The sequence below is a fragment of the Mya arenaria genome, chromosome 4 (assembly GCF_026914265.1).
Source record: "Mya arenaria isolate MELC-2E11 chromosome 4, ASM2691426v1".
Taxonomy (NCBI): Eukaryota; Metazoa; Mollusca; class Bivalvia; order Myida; family Myidae; genus Mya; species Mya arenaria.
The window spans coordinates 13,331,310-13,348,036 of NC_069125.1; the positions used below are offsets into that span (position 1 = coordinate 13,331,310).

General features: G+C 32.2%; 1 long non-coding RNA gene across 1 annotated transcript; it reads left to right on the forward strand.

The window, feature by feature from the left end:
• Window positions 1-12,271: 12,271 nt before the first annotated feature.
• Window positions 12,272-15,737, forward strand: LOC128231289 (uncharacterized). Its single transcript, XR_008260334.1, has 3 exons — window positions 12,272-12,480; window positions 12,729-12,841; window positions 15,502-15,737. It is a non-coding gene; the product is annotated as an uncharacterized LOC128231289 (long non-coding RNA).
• The last annotated feature ends 990 nt before the right edge of the window (window positions 15,738-16,727 follow it).

Below are 16,727 nucleotides of genomic sequence, written 5' to 3' on the forward strand. Positions count from 1 at the left end.
AATTGCTGTTCCTTGTTTGCTTTTCCAATTCGCTGTTAATGTTTTTAAAAGAAATTAACTTGAGGGTATTATGTTTGTTTTTGTCTTGACTTTTTCCCCAGTCTGGTTGAAATTGAAACCTGCTGCTCAACAAAGAATCATTTGCAATGACCTTATAGTACATAGTTAATAGTTCAATAATAAATGAGTGTGTTTCTAGTATGTGTTTGTCAAGAGGAAATCTATTGCTTTGTGGTCATAAAATATATCTCTGTAACATACTTGATAGTACATGTACTTAGTTCACGCAATGTGCCATACAACGAAAAATAAACTACACTGCTTTACCTACCTAATCCCGTGTTGTAAATGATTTATGAATTATCAACAACTTCTTTTCTGTCATACCTCGTGGATTATAAAACATGCTGTTGCTTTCATACATATATAACATTAGAAGTATAATGTTGCCTATAAGTGTTGTCCGATGGAAAAGTGGAAGAAGTCTCTTTATTAAGATTCCAATGTGAGGAATTAAAATGATTACATCTTAAATACAACTAAATGTCGAATTACACTGGGACGAATCCCAGGCGATATATTGATATTCCCAATTGATAAAGTTTAAAATCATGTATTTATGAAATGTCATGGCACAATGTATCGATGAAAATATGAGGCACTTATCAATTTTGTGTAAAAAACGTATTTGAAATGAAATTGCTCGCCAGGAACTTCGATTTTGTCTGATGAATTTTAAATACTTATAAACAATGAATGACCCAAATTTTTAATGATGATTGAATTATATTAAATGAAATGTACATGTACTTCAATGGAGAACTATATTTTTGCCTACCGAAATGAGTATTCCAATAAACAGTTTAGTGAATAAGAAACAGCAACAGCAGAACATAGGTAATCGGGATAATCAGATTTTAGTAATATATTTTTAAATAGCATTCATACAGTAAATCTGGTCGTTAAGAACTTTCAGTTAGTGAATGAGTAGATATTTTTTCCCAATCGTGTCTTCTCGGGTTATTATCAATATATGAGTCACATAAGATGACCATTAAACTTTGTTGAAAATGAATTTTTGAAATATTTTCATTATTTATCTATTCTAAATGCATCTGTCCATTGACCGTTTTCGTTTGTCATGAGTTCTTGCGGATATGGCATGGATCAGGGGTTGTTAGTGGACCTCTGATATAGGTGTAGATTTCATGGGTCAGGAGTAGGAAGAGGCCCTGTGCGTTAGGTGTATATGTCGTTGGTCAGGGTGTTGATAATGGCGCTGTGGAAAAAGGTGCATATTTAGCCTTTTCAAACACGATTGTTTAACCAATTCGATACTGGTTATAAATTTATGGAATTGTAGATGGACTGAGTTTAGAAAAAGGACAAAGCAATGATAAGCCTCTACTCAAAGCCAACCCATCGATAAAGGAGCGTTTACACATTTATATAACTAGAATTCAAAGTTGCCAAACCAACTATTTAAAGGATTTCCCTCGAGTTGTAATTTCGTTTTAAGCTTTCGAATTTGAAAGAATTTGTTATTTATTTTAGGTCTGATTAGGAAGTAACCATTTGAATTGAACAAAGCAACCATTTTTTTAACGAAGTGAACATGTAATAAACAGGTTATCAAAAATATTAGAATATGTATGAACTCATTCTGACATCTCACAGTTTTACTGTCCGTAAAGAATTCGTGAACATATGTTCATATAAATTCAATAACACTTATGTTATGACCTCCATGTGTGAAATTGACCTTTCAGAAGAGAATACGACAACATTGCGCGACATCTTAGCAAGGTGCTCCACATTTTTTGTGATGTTTGGTGTGATTCCCATTTATAATAAAGATAAAGAAGTCATGCCTGGGACAGTATTACTATGTAGTCCACGCACTGTTACCTTTACCTTTCAGATAAGTGCACGGATTGTATTGCAAACATATATTCCCATGGTACTCTACCATTATGAAAATATTGATTGAATTCCACATTTGTAGTTCAAACGTTACGCTGAAACACGAATAATTGCTATGACATCAATAGTGAACAACATTGATCTCAAAGTGTGACCTTGATCTAAGAGTTACGGACAAGAACCGTACACGCGACTCGATCACCTTGCAATGTTTTATACAATTTTTTTTGAGTTTTCAATGAAATACAATTCATAAAAAGAACACTATTTCTGAGCCACAGATGAAACGGACGGACGGATGCACACATGGGCGGACGGACAGTTCCTATTGTATATGCCTTCCTTTGTGAGCGTACACATGCTTAAAAAAAGGAATCTAGGCTTGCTAAAAAATATATAAATTCAAATTTAAAAATATTATCATATACAAAACATGTGATGTTTATATCAGATGGAACATATGACATAGAGAAGCACTTCCTTTGAAACAAGATTTCAAATTGAAAGCAGTCGTTAAACGGTTAATGAACAACCATTGGAAAAAGTAAATTACAAATAATCCATATGCATGTATAAATAAAAAAGATGGTAAATGTAAGACAGGTCCAAAGGCCAATTAAATCGAGCCACATTGAACACTGTTATGGCAGAATACATTGTATGTAGGTTCAAATAATTTACCTATGTTTTACCATAGCTCATGAAGACGTAATGAATACTAATTTAATTCTTAAAGATGCACTCTTACTCCCAAGCAAGATTTACCACATTTAATACTTTTGTTTTAATATTCCAAAAGGATGAATAAATGTCAAAAATAATGGTTCTTATGAAGGATACCGAGTTTAATTCGTAAGAAATGTGCATAAAACACAGTATTTCTACCTAATGAGACTATAGTAAATTACAGTAAATCTTTTAGCATTCACCAATCATTTAATATTTTTGCGTTTTCAACTATTAAATACACGGTTACTATCTTATTATCAGTAATTATTAATTTTCAATAAATGCATTATTTAGTAAGTATTTCAAGCTTTATCAGTCAAAGTTTATGTTTGTTATACATGTGTATGCTTTGATTTTGAATAAGAGTGTCACTTTAATCTGAGAGATTTGATACATTGTTATTGTAAATCATTGATCACAGGATTCGATGTTAAAGACGAGCATCTTTAAAACAGTTTCATTTAATAACAAAACATTTGATAACAAATCAGACAAAACAACTTAAAGAAAATCCAATTGCCCAATTAAACCGTGTACTTCATTCGTTTATCTAAACAATGCAATGACATCAGACAGTGTGTAAAGGTTTACGAATTGACCAATTTTATATCACAAGTACATGAGGAAATATGAAACGAAATAAATGTCCGTTATTTGTTTATGTGAGCCATCTTTTCTATAAATTGATCGGGGGTCATGTTGGCCTTTTTCAAATTTATATTGTGTGTTATATTTCCTTGATTAAACTTTCTTCTTCTTCTTTTAGGAAACAATTGCTGTTTTCTAATTCCAAGAGATTTTCATTGATACAATGATATTGTGCAGTATGGGCGAACCTGGATTTATCACACGCGTGTATTGAAATTCATTTTAGAAGGGCCCCCTTAAGAAATTCCTTCGTAATAGATTCAAAATTCATAAGGCTTTTAAATCGCTGTCCTTTCAAAGACGAAAATCATTTAACACAATTCTTCGACCAAACATGAGTGGGGATGTTTTCTCTATGTTCTATATTCAATGATTAGTTAAAACATATATCTACAAGTAAATATACACTATCTTTAACTTAAATTGATGTGTAAAAGTTCTCTTAAAATTTATTCTTTTTTACTGCTTAAATACTGATTCCACTTGTTCTTTTATCATCAATGTGAAATATTGCCTAAACTACCAACCGTAAATTATCCTATACTATAAGGATGGCATATAGAGGCAAATTACCAGTGAAATGTGCAAGAACTTGTACACATAATATATTGCATTACATTGAATGTACATGTAGTTTTTATCTATTTATTTAATCTGAATTGAACAGGAAGATTAAAACAACTTCAATTTATCACTGATATTTAACATGATAAATCAATTTTAATATGAACATTTTCTTTGTTTTTAAACTATGTAATTCAGCTAAACATTTGTAGGATTATACATTTACTTGTGTTATAAATAACAAAAATGACTTCCACGACTGATAAATACATCAATGTTACCTTTCTGATATTTTTTGTGGTAACGGTAATTTCTGGTGAGTAAAACATTTTTTTCTTAAATCATGCTTATTATGCGATTTTTGCGACATGGGGATTTCGATTTAGAAAAAGAACCTTCCAAACATAAATTTAATGCTTCGAAAGAAAGGCAACGTTTCAACATGAGCATTTATTATTTTCGACAGTATATACATACACTTTGTAAGCTTTGTTATTCCAACAAAGTTATAGTAAGTTTTTTGTATTGAGGGGTTTTGCGTAATAAATTGTATTATCTAGTCACATATTTGTTGTTAAAATGATGCATTTTCCTCATTATTGCATAAAAGGTGTTTTCGTTATCGTGGTGTGTTAAAACGCAAACGCCCGGGCGTTATCGTAGAAAATGTGCACTATTCAGTAAATTCACGTGCCGTTAATGCCCGGCTTTCTGTTTTACATAAGCGCTTTCAGGGCCCGCATCATAACAATGGAGACAGAGCGACCTGGTTTCGGACCGAAAGTGGGTCAACGATGCAAACTTTTACACAAAAACATATTTCAGCATATATAGCTATATACAAATATTAAAGAAATGAAATAAACCACATGTAACTTACATACTTTCTTCTGAGTTGTCTTTTCCTGGTAAGCTGAGGTGTGTTTACTAGATAGTACTTTCTGCAGTTGTTTTGACTATTTGTTTACTTTAAAAGCACTAAATTAAGTCTAAAACGTTTAACTCCTCCCAACTTTAGTAATTTCTGTCGATTTTATTCAGAGCAAACGTCTTATATGGACATGATTCCATTACTTCGTATGCAATGAACAAAGAGTTTTCGAATATTTTTTCTCTGTCAGATGCTGAACATTTTGTCCAAAACATTTCAACAATTTTTCCCGATTTAAATTAGTTCCCAAAACATTTACATGTTTAAGTAGGCATATTTCGGTAATTTTTTGAATACCCGATAGGTATTGTGTGTAAATAATCCAAGTAATCAAGTAAAGTTCTTAAAAAAACAAACTTTCCAATCGACTGAACACTGAAAAAAATGGCGTCGAAACAAAAATGAAACTGTCGAGTTATGTTGCGGCCCTATTCGAGCTTAATGTAAAACTTTTTAAATGACATCACTCGTGACGTCACACAAGTATCTATTTTTGAGGTGATTTTGAACTAACTGTTTTCGAATTTTCGTGACATTTAACAGCTTTTTTAACACAAACGTTTCTCATGGTGTGTAATTTTATGCAATAATACACCTTTTTTCGGTCGTTAACATATCTTCAAAGGCCCTTAAAATGGTTTACAACCCTCTTGCTACGCACTTGGGCTGTAAACCATTTTGCGGGCCTTTGCAGATGGTAACACCCTCAAAAAGGTGTATTAACCCTATAATATAGTGCTTCTGTTTATCCTTGGGAGACAGTGATGCGTCAAAAACCTCATATTAAAAAGGAGTTACTTTTTGTGGTATATTATCGAAGTGTTCATTGGTTAACATACAAGTATTAATTGAAATGAGGTAAAACACTTTAAACAAGTCAAGATTTAATAAAATCTTTCTTTTTTATCTTAAAATATATTCATCATTTGATCATTGTTAAGAAATTGGGGTCTATTGCTTTGCACTTGTCGGTCCATCGGTCTGCTGGAGACCAAACCTTACCTAATTAACGACTAGAAAATCTTTAGGCCCAACCTAATTGGTATGAACATTTTCCATTGTCTTCAGATGACCCCTTTCCCTTTCGAGGTCGGTAGGTCAAAGGTCAACTACGTGTTAACCTTGAGAAAATGTTGACTGAGAACTAGAATATGCTTATGCAAGCCGTCTTCCAAATATTCTGGTGGTTTTAAATAACCAATAGATTACTTCTTCTGAACTCGAAGATAAAGGTCAAAGGTCACAGTAGCAGATTCCTTCAACATAAAATATTGAATGATAAGTTACTTGCGTGATCGAGGACTATGTCCTCAAACTAGGAATGGAGGTTGGTATGTAGGTCTAAGGTTATGGTTGGAAGGGAGCTGGGCATGATCTGCATTACTTGCATTTAAACCCTATTTATCTGAGAACAGAAGGTGGCAGTTTAAGGTCTAATTTAATAGTGGGTTTAAACATATACAATGTATTCGATCAACACAAAATGACCACTAGTACGGAGGCTGGTTGTGACCTACAAAATACTATTTTTGCGCCTTATGTTTAATTCAGTTCATTTGGACATAGGTCAATGTCACAAAATTGATAACAGTCAAAGACATCTTTCAAAAATAGTTATTTAGAACAAACTTTATAAAAGAGCTTAATTACCTGAGCTGGGTAAGATGCATCGCCATTGAAACTTACAAATGTTTGTACGGTTTCTCACCAGAATATCTTCAAGACCTTGTAGCTAATTATGCCATACAAATTTTAATCTCAGATATGAAACAAAAGTAGATATACTACCAGTAAGAACAACTTAATATGGGAAGAACTCTTTCCGCTTTAAGGCCAGGCAGGTATGGAACAGCTTCCGAAAGGAAATAAGGTTCTCTCAAAACTAACTGGAATTACGAAGGCTATCCGCACCTGGACATGTCTCTCATTTAAACGCTCAATGTGCAAATAATCTTTTATAACTTAAGAAGTAAGAAGAACTCGAATATTAAAAGGCGTTCCATTGTATATCATTTACCCTTTGTTTCCAAGGAAAAGGCGTTTAGTTTTCAGTGGGATTTCAGTGTGCATTGAAAATGACTCCAATTTTTCAAATTAATTAACAAAGACTCATATCTATTTATGAATTTTTCAAATTTATAAATCATTAACATCTGATAAACACACACGACGACTTGTTCCAATAATGTACCTATAAAAGATTGTATACTTTTATGTCCTGGTCACAAACTCAGTGTTATGTTTTGTTATTATGTGTGTTTGCTATTTATGTCGGAAAATAGCTCATTGAACTAATGTTTTTGTTAGCATTAAGCGGACTTTTATAAGATATTTGTATCTTGTACCTTGTACAATGATTAAAAGAAAAACCTTTCGCTTGAAGAGTTTAAAGAGTATTATAAGCTTCTTCGAAGAAATCGGCAATAGTTATATAATTTTAAATATACTGGTTACCACTTTGACTCGCATTAAGGCAGCTGTCGATCTGTATTACTCGCACTGACAATTTTCTTAATGCATTTTCCTTCATCTATTTAACAAATTCGCTAATTACCTAAATCAATTACTATAATTATATGTGAGTGTCAAAATGGCATAAGAGGTATTCCTCACTCCTGCAATGGCATTAGTTTGTTTTACTGGTCATTGAATTAATAATGTTGATAATAGTGCCCTTAAACAATTTAGTTTAAGCCTATCGTCTTAGCTCCTTTTTCAGTAAAGTCTGCTCTGATTACTGTTGTTGTTTCATCAGATGCAACACCTTATAATAACTTACCTGATACGTAAAGAGTTTGGATGTAATGAAAATGATTAGACACTTGTTTGAAAGCAATGTTTCTCAAGTGTCAGAGTCATCTCCCCTTCCAGACCCTTTATACGAAGTTACAGCTAGAACTAAAACTATTCTGAATAAATTCAATATTGCCTATGACTCTCAAAATGGTGATACAATGGTGATTACGATTACAAACACAATTTGTTATAACACTGGAATGATTTTGACAATCTACTGCAGTCATGGTTTTCTTTACTTATTTGGCTAAAATTCACAATTCAACAGACTTACTTTTTCACCGAAAGTAGTAGCGAAATGAACACTTCTGAGTATTATTTTGCATCATTTTCTTTCTTTATTGTTGTAATTAACATAATGATATAGCATTCCATTCACCCCTGTAAACATTTCACATTTATTAACAAACGTTTGAGTTAATCAGGACTTCTCCAACTGTTTTTGTGGATCTGTTGACCTTTATAAAATCCAATATACTAAATCTATTGTGCAATGACATGAACTAATGAAATTATTACTACCTTACCGGTTTCAAAATAAAACACGAAACACATCAGTATTAATCAAACCATTATAAAACCTACCTTCGACAAATCATTTGGTCAATATGAAACTAACAAATAACATTATGCTACGGATCATTGAAATATTTCCACTTAGATGATTTCTTATCCATAAGGAACCGAAGTAATAATTCTATGTTGAAATGTACTAATCCTACGTAAATAGTTGCTTTAACGTGTAATTTTATAAAATATTCATCCAATTAAGTTAAAAATAAGAGCAGCACGCTGTGTTTATTTCCAAAAAGGCACGAAACCGTAAAACATAAAAGGACGGAAACCGGATCTCGGAACTTTCAATGAAAACCAGATGTAACCATTGAGACTCCTATGCCGTCGAAGTCTTAAATGTATTGCATGACTATGCTAGAAGATATTTAAATAAACCATAAACAGACTCTTCATTTTAAATTTCAGTTTACAGTACTCGTTACAGTCTAACTATTTTAATGATTACAAACATCTTGATTGCTTATCATATATACATGTTTTAGTTCAACACAAGTGCATGTGAATAGAAGACAACATGCCATATTGAAATTTAAAGAAATAAATAGACTAATAAACTACTCTAAGTAGGCTTCAAAATGTACAAATAAACAATTTTGTCCGTCGGGGGCGGTGTTCAGCTACTGGGGATTAAGTTAATATATTATTGAATCTAATAAATTAATAGACAAGGGGTTCATTATAAGCTGCAAAATACTTCAAACATATAAGCAGTTTTACAATGTATAATTGTACACAATTCTACAAATGTTATAAATGGATCAAATTAATAAATTGTTTTTTTGAGGTTTTGAGAAATAGAATAATTGCACTATTTAAAAAACGCAACAATAAGTATTTTAAGTATGTATTATAAAAGTCAATCAATATATTAATTTTCAATATTCAAACTTGTATAGATACCGGCACAGTTTTCAACTATGCTTCTTGTTGATAGTGCATACTTCTTTACTTGAAAAACCACGATAATGATGAGCAATACAATACAATAATTATTTATGTAATTTTTATTTATATGAATAAAACATTTGCGAACAGGCCGCATTTTGAAAAAACGCGCATCAGTAAACGTATCAGAATCATGATCAAAAGAAAAGCATCAGAAACTTTTGTATATGTCTGCACCACATCCATATCTCAATCTGAATCTGAAACTGACCACCCAGTGGGCGGTTTTAAACTGACACTGACCACTAGCGGAAAAAATGACGAAACGCAAGTTCCATTTTGAAAAAAAGGTTATCAAACTGGTACGGGAACACCCTGCAGTCTATGATGCTAATTTTGCACATTACAAGGATAATGTAGTGAGAAACACCATGCACTTTATTGCAAACGAAAAAAAATACATGATTTCATATAAATCATTGTATCAGTTTCTCTAGGGTTTGTCTTAAAATGAATGTCAAACAACATATTCTATTGGTGAGTCAGAGTAAATATCCTGTCCTTTCAAAAAGGTAATGAATGTGCGTTTACGCAATACACTTATGAAAAGGCCTTTGCGGACATAGGGATGTCCGTTTACTGATGAGTATTTACCGATACATCTTTGCAGAGTCTAAGGAGCAGCTTTCTTTTCGTACAAGCCAAAAAGGCACTTAAATTACAGAAAGCTTAAAAACAATCATGATAATGCACTAGTCGTTTAAAATGCCGAATTAAAAGTGGTTTAAGTAACACATATCTAAAAAGCGGTCGGGTTGAAATGAATGTTTGCAGTGTGTGCTATTTTGCATTACGCGACAGCAAATTGTGCTGCCATATATTTTGGACAATCCGTGCAATTCTTGCAAATATGAATACAAATATATAATAGCAATCTGGACTAAATTTTCTATCAAATAAAACAACCTTGTTGTCATGGTTACTTTTCCTCTCACCACTATTTGACTCAAAGTATTTTGTCAAGCCAAACGCAATGTTATGGTCTTGGGTGAATTTAGCCTATTTATATTTACCTGAATACAATGCATATTTATTGGCCTTAAATATATAAACAGATCATGTATTTTTTTAGAATAGTAATCATCTATAAAAAAGATGCAGTAATTGTTGAACTATAATTATAACTATAACAATCTAACAATGTTTTTCCCACGGTCAAGGAATATATATACGGGTTTTTGACAAGCATCTTGCTGAGTTGTTTTATCTGATATTAGTTGATTGCTAGATCATCCCCAGCATCATGGGGCAGATTTTAATTGTAAAACGTGTTAAAAAATAGACACTTGTCATTATACCTTTGTGGCCCTTGAGATATTGGCAAAACATTGATAACACTGTAATAAAAATGCATACGAGAAACTACAGAAACAAGTCCATTAGTCAAAAGTTTAAACTGGAACTCGTTCAATGGCACAGGGTCAACGCCAATGACAAAGACCAGCAAAAACAAACACGTACACGGAACAAACTACAAATAAAGTATATACAACAAGGGGTGTTTATTTAGGAGTGTTAGGTACTACATTGGAACGGTCAGTAAATAATATTTTGACTTTCGTACAAGCATTTATCACTATTTTTGTATGTTACTTTGTATTCTGTTTAAACGGAGGGTTTTACTGTATCTAAAATATGTTTGCCAACAATCTTAATAATAATCTTACATACTGTGTGTCATACACGAAATACTCGAATAGGAGTTATTGTACTTTAACAATACTAAGGTTTGTCATTCAATAAGTCGTCACCGTTAAGCCTTTGGCTGACATGTACATTTTTCCTATAAAGAATGTAGCTGAGTAACTTTAATTCATTTGAAGGTTAACACCACTGAGTTACATTTAGAGCGTTGAATACCAGACGTTGAACGTTTGATGTAAATGTTCAGAAATAGTAAAATGATAAAGTGCGATTTTCATTTAAATGTTTTTCCTTTATTAACTCATTCGTCAGTATGTTCTTTCCCTATATTATTATTAATTTTAAAGGTTTTGTTAGTTATTATCTGACCGCTGTATTCGTTTCTGCAGCAAAATACCATGTCTCATGATAACTGCCTAAAATATACTGCAAAAAACAACAACAAACGTTTAGATAAAATTAATAAAACAAGTTAATAAGTAAGTGACCTAATTGTGCCAATGGTACCCACCATTAAAAATTACAATGAAGTGCGATTTTGGAATTTATGGTGTGCGTGATGAAAAGTAAGATTCTCGTATTTGGATGGATTTCTATGTTAGCGTGTTGACGTCAGGCACTAGCGTCAACATGTAACAATTGGTCATAGTCAGCCAATTATAAAATCAAATAACATGAAGGGCGTGGCAAATCACTCGTCTTTGTTTTAAACTTTAAATTTAAATATATACACTTAAAATTATGTTTGTTGACAGCACGAGGATAAAACACTAAATTAACTGCAAACTGTTTTGTCACTTTAAAGATACTTCATTGAATCTTCTATCAATATCATGCGTCTATTGACCAAAACAGAAACAGTTTAATTGCAGAACTATATTGTTCTACTGTTTAATACAGCCACAGATAGAACTACTACTACAGCTGCTGTTATACATACTGCTACTGCTTCTACTACTACTACTACTACTACTACTACTACTACTACTACTACTACTACTGATGCTACTGCTACTGATAATACTTCTACTACTACTAATACTGCTTCTGCTACAAAGGGTAAAGATAAAGACAGTTTCTATAACTGTTTATTATGAATATAAATTTATTACTGACTAGAATAATGCTTTTCTTAGACCATTTTTCTCTCAGAAAAAAATGTTTCGTTGTTCAGCATTTATGTCGGCATATATTTCAAATAAGTATCAACTTTTGAGAGATTTGGATCACTTTGGTTTTAAATGTGATTTGAAGCTCATATTTAAATAAAGAACATGTCAACCTTTCTTTACATAATTGTATTACATGAACAGTTTAAGTAAACCAATTTAGATCAAGATCCACCTAACTTTAATATGACTTCTAGCAAATGCATCGAAATATTTTAGTACTGAACTTATTTTTTACAGGTCAAGTTATTTCCACTCCAAAGAATCAGTATCCAAACATTGGATCAAATTTTACAATAACGTGTGAAAATACGCGTGAAAATGGCATAACATGGAATAAGGAATCTACATACATAACTGACTGTTCAGGTACCAGTGATTTGTGTACACCTACAAATGCAGCTTACACTGCCACATCAGATGTTTCAATAAATAAATTTTTCTTGACAATATCATCGGTGTCCTATGCAAGTTGTGGTTCCTACACCTGTATCGATTCAACAGACCCCGGAAACATTAAGTCTGATAGCATCCAGCTGAGAGTGTCTGCACCAGGTAAAAATCATTAACTTATAATAACATAAAATAATTGTAGATAACTTTCTATACTTACATCCTCTATACATACATGATACATTATGATGGTTATATATTGGCAATGAGTTAATTTGTATTCTCTCAATTCACCAAGATATTGCCTCATGTAATATGACAATCAATTTCAGTATTATTATAGATACTTTTGAACTTCTTAAAATCTCTATTCATTCTTCTCAAACAGTATTTATATGTGATACATTTAGCTTCAGATTGTGGTTTTGAAACTAGTATCAACAATGAGTCAACTGTGTTAGTTACAACAAAATGTGTATACCCTCTAGACAACTACAAGGTCAATTGGACTCTAATATATCAGGTACATATTTATGCAAATAGAACTAGTCCCCTCACGTTTTTCAGACACGGAAAATAAAACCCTCAAACACCACTGGCACAAATATGAAGTTATGTAAATGAATTAAATGAATATTGTTGACCTTCTCTTACAAGTTCTCTTCTGAAATCCTTTTCGGGTTTATTGCAAGTTTTAAGCTTAGGGTCATACTAAGTCTTTACGTACGACCATCAAATTTTAGTAGTGTATATATCTTGAACATTAAATTGCCTTTATTTGTTTAGGCCAAATGTCACTTTTCCTATTTATAATGTTAAAGCTTATTCAACTTAACACAGTAGCGGTGTGAAAGGTCACATCCTGAAATTCAATACAATAAAATACTTCAAGCAATTTTAAATCATAACAAACTAACTGATCATTGTAGTGGTCTTCCTTAAATGATAAAAGAATAAAACAAATAATAACAAATAAACATACATAAAGAACAATACAAAAGCTAACACAATGATCATACAATGACACAGATCACATACGACAGCAGCATGACAATTATTTTACAAATTTGTGGCATCGAATGTCTTGCACATTGTACCCTATGTTATTACCTTATGCTCTGGTAGAACTGCTGTTATTTAACTGTGCAATGTAACAATAACTGTGGTAGAAATGCAAGATTGTTTCCATTTCAAGTGTCTCGATAAAACATGTGGCACAGACCAAAATAAGTCGTTTGAAACTTTTATGCAAAACATGCAATTAAACTACCCATTGCAATCAATACAACACCTTAAAGTTGAACTATGATAAAACAATTATAATCAAAAAAAGCTTTTTAGCTTACCCATGTTTGATATCAAATTTGTACAAATCAAGAATCTACTAAAATGGACGTACTGAGTTTTTCTGGCTTGTATCATGTGATAGAATTCAGCCAATCACAGAATTGAAGTTTACGAAAATTATAAGCAAGAATGGGTAACGAACAAGCATTTGTTTGACAAAAATATGACACTGCTACATGATCCCCCTTTTCTTAAATGACGTTCTTAAATATCAACCAGGTCAGTGTGTCAGTCCAACAAATGAGATATCTACCAAATATCATCTACATGTACCGTATCACATCACTATATGCTATACATCTTGCAAACGGGTTTACCTAAGAAAAGGGACCTTCAATGGTTGCCCATAGCGAGAAGATAACACCTACCTTTTGAAGGTTAGTCAGTAGACTAAATATCAGGGAAAACACATATTTTATTTGGCGTTTGTGTCTGTAAAACCTTGAGATTTAGATTGTTTGTAGGTAACGAGTGTACATACGATATCCCAAGTAATATTGACTTGACTTGATTTGGTAAAAAAAAATCAAGAAGTGGTCAAATTTTCTCTGCCATAAAATCCTTTAGTGTCATTGAGGTCAAAGAGATGTTGAAACAAACTTTCTAAAAGCAAGGTCGTTGGTAACAAAACCCCGAATGGTGCAGTTTCAACGTCATCATAAGGTTTGACACTCACCAATCCTTGTAATTCTTTTTTAATTCGATTTACTTAAAAAATATTACCCCGGGGATTTGAATGCATGTTACTCAAGAAACTTTATAACAACATTTTGGAACAAAGCATACTATCGATGTTTTGAGTCTGAAAGGCTTCTTGGATGCATTCAAACCTGGTCATACTATGGAATATATGCTTATCCATTTATGTATGAGCTATTGCGTATCTGCTTATGTCAAAATTTATATCATATTGGAAATACTAAAACATTCATGAGTTTGACAAATTTCTTACAACATGCAAATGAAACGTTCTCGCAACTTTGTCGAATCTAGATACTAGTATAACCAGTATAATGTAAGGGCATTACGATTGTCTCCCTTAAGCAATGTAATCATTCCCGATTTGTAATTAAGAAGTAAGTTGATGCTGATTTCACTCAATTGCAGAAAAAATAAGGATATATTATATGTTTAAAGTAGTCATGATTTAGTTATACAAATAAACGTTTGATCAATATTTCTGTGAACATTTGCGGTTAAATTAGAAAATTGTAGATCCGTCGAATATTTTCATCAGATGAAATTCAAGGACGATATTAATTATTCAACATTTAAGATTTAGATCATATTCAATGATTTACAGTAATCTTTCAGTTTGCCACGATGAGATTTTGGTATATATAGGTTACATACATTGCGAGACGCAAAATCGCAGTTTCTTTTCTATAATCCAACTCTCAATGATTTTGTGGACCAAATAGTCGGTTTAACTCAAATTAGATAAATTATTGCATAACATAAGATCTATAATTGATATTGAATATATAGAGACACATTTGGTTTTGCCAAAAAACATGGGCGAGTTATGACTTTTCAACAATTAACTATTAGATTTTAAATGACCTTAAGATAAACTAACATTTATTGATGACAAAGACTTCAAATCTTGTATTTTTTTAAATAACTTTAGTATTTGTTAATATCAAATCATCGTTTTGTAGAACTATTTAGGCCCTTCCCATATGAGTAATGCGGTGTTTCCAAAATGCATTTTTTAAAAATAGCGAAAGCGGCATTAACAAAATAAAACATATTTTCTAGATACTACCTGCAGGTCTGGGCTTACAGCTATGTCAAAGATCATGAAACCTTATTCCTATCTATCTGTACATGCAGGGTGTTGAAGAAGATATAGCAGGAAGTGATGAAACAGTCCCCATTGTTGCTGCCTCTTACTGTGGAGATACTTGTGGAATACAAAGTGTCTCAAAGATAACCACTTCACATACTCCAGAACTTAGCAGCGCTGGAAGAGAAGTACAGTACAAGGTTGTAATTTACTTACCAGGATGTGCCTCACCGTTGACTTGGACATCTACAAACACATACACAATTAAAGAAGAAAGTTATGTTTTTCAGTAGTAATATATTTTGTAAGTGTATTTATAAAATAACACAGCATTGTTTTTATTTAAGACTGAGCAGGACTTATCATCTTCATGTTTTCAAATACTCAGTTTATTAGAAAGTCTTGTCTTCTGGGCATGATATTGTTAATCTATTATTTCTCTTAAATCATAAAATGGTAGTGTTACTGACAAAGTATATAATGTGCAAGACCTGTACATTCCTGAAAATCCAAAATATTCCTCGGATAGGTGTAATTTGAGCTTTGAAATAGCTATTTTCTGTATCCGTAGTAATGTTTTTGGAAACATTTAATCAGATGATGTTTTACAATGTTTCATTTTGCCCAAGGCTGTTCATGCTATGGAAAAGATCGAATCTGCTTGAAATACACTGTTGTAATAGAGCTCGAAAAGACATCAAACATGCAATCACAGCCAGGGACGCATTGTTGTGTATGCGCCTATATTGTAGGGAGTCCAGAGGCATGCCGGCTGTTGTTTTTTTAAAACAAAATCTTGACTTTTCCGGCGTGAGTTTTATTCTGCAATTTCGATATCATAAAGTAAAATAATGATAAAATAAGTTTTTTCCAAATGCATTACCGGGAATACTAATTTTTGGTCCAAAACATGAGTGAGTCACTTTAAATGTTCCCAAGTTATCAAAAAATCCTCTAAATAAGGTTTTGTTGTGAATAGAGTGTTAGGAAAAGGTAAAATACATTCATCAAAATCACAAAATTAAGTCTAAAATCTAAAACAGACAATTAAATAAATGACACATTTTCCCAATTTATGTACATTTCACGCTCCCTTTTCAAATTGAAAAGGCACAGGTAGTAAAATTACTTTCAAGGAAAAAAACATCACAATTATTGCCATAGAATACATACGGTATAACGTTGACACGTGTGACATTGATTTTTAAGTTAAGTTTTAAGCAAGAATATGTCCGTCCGGAGACAATTCTATGTAACAATATTCATACACACT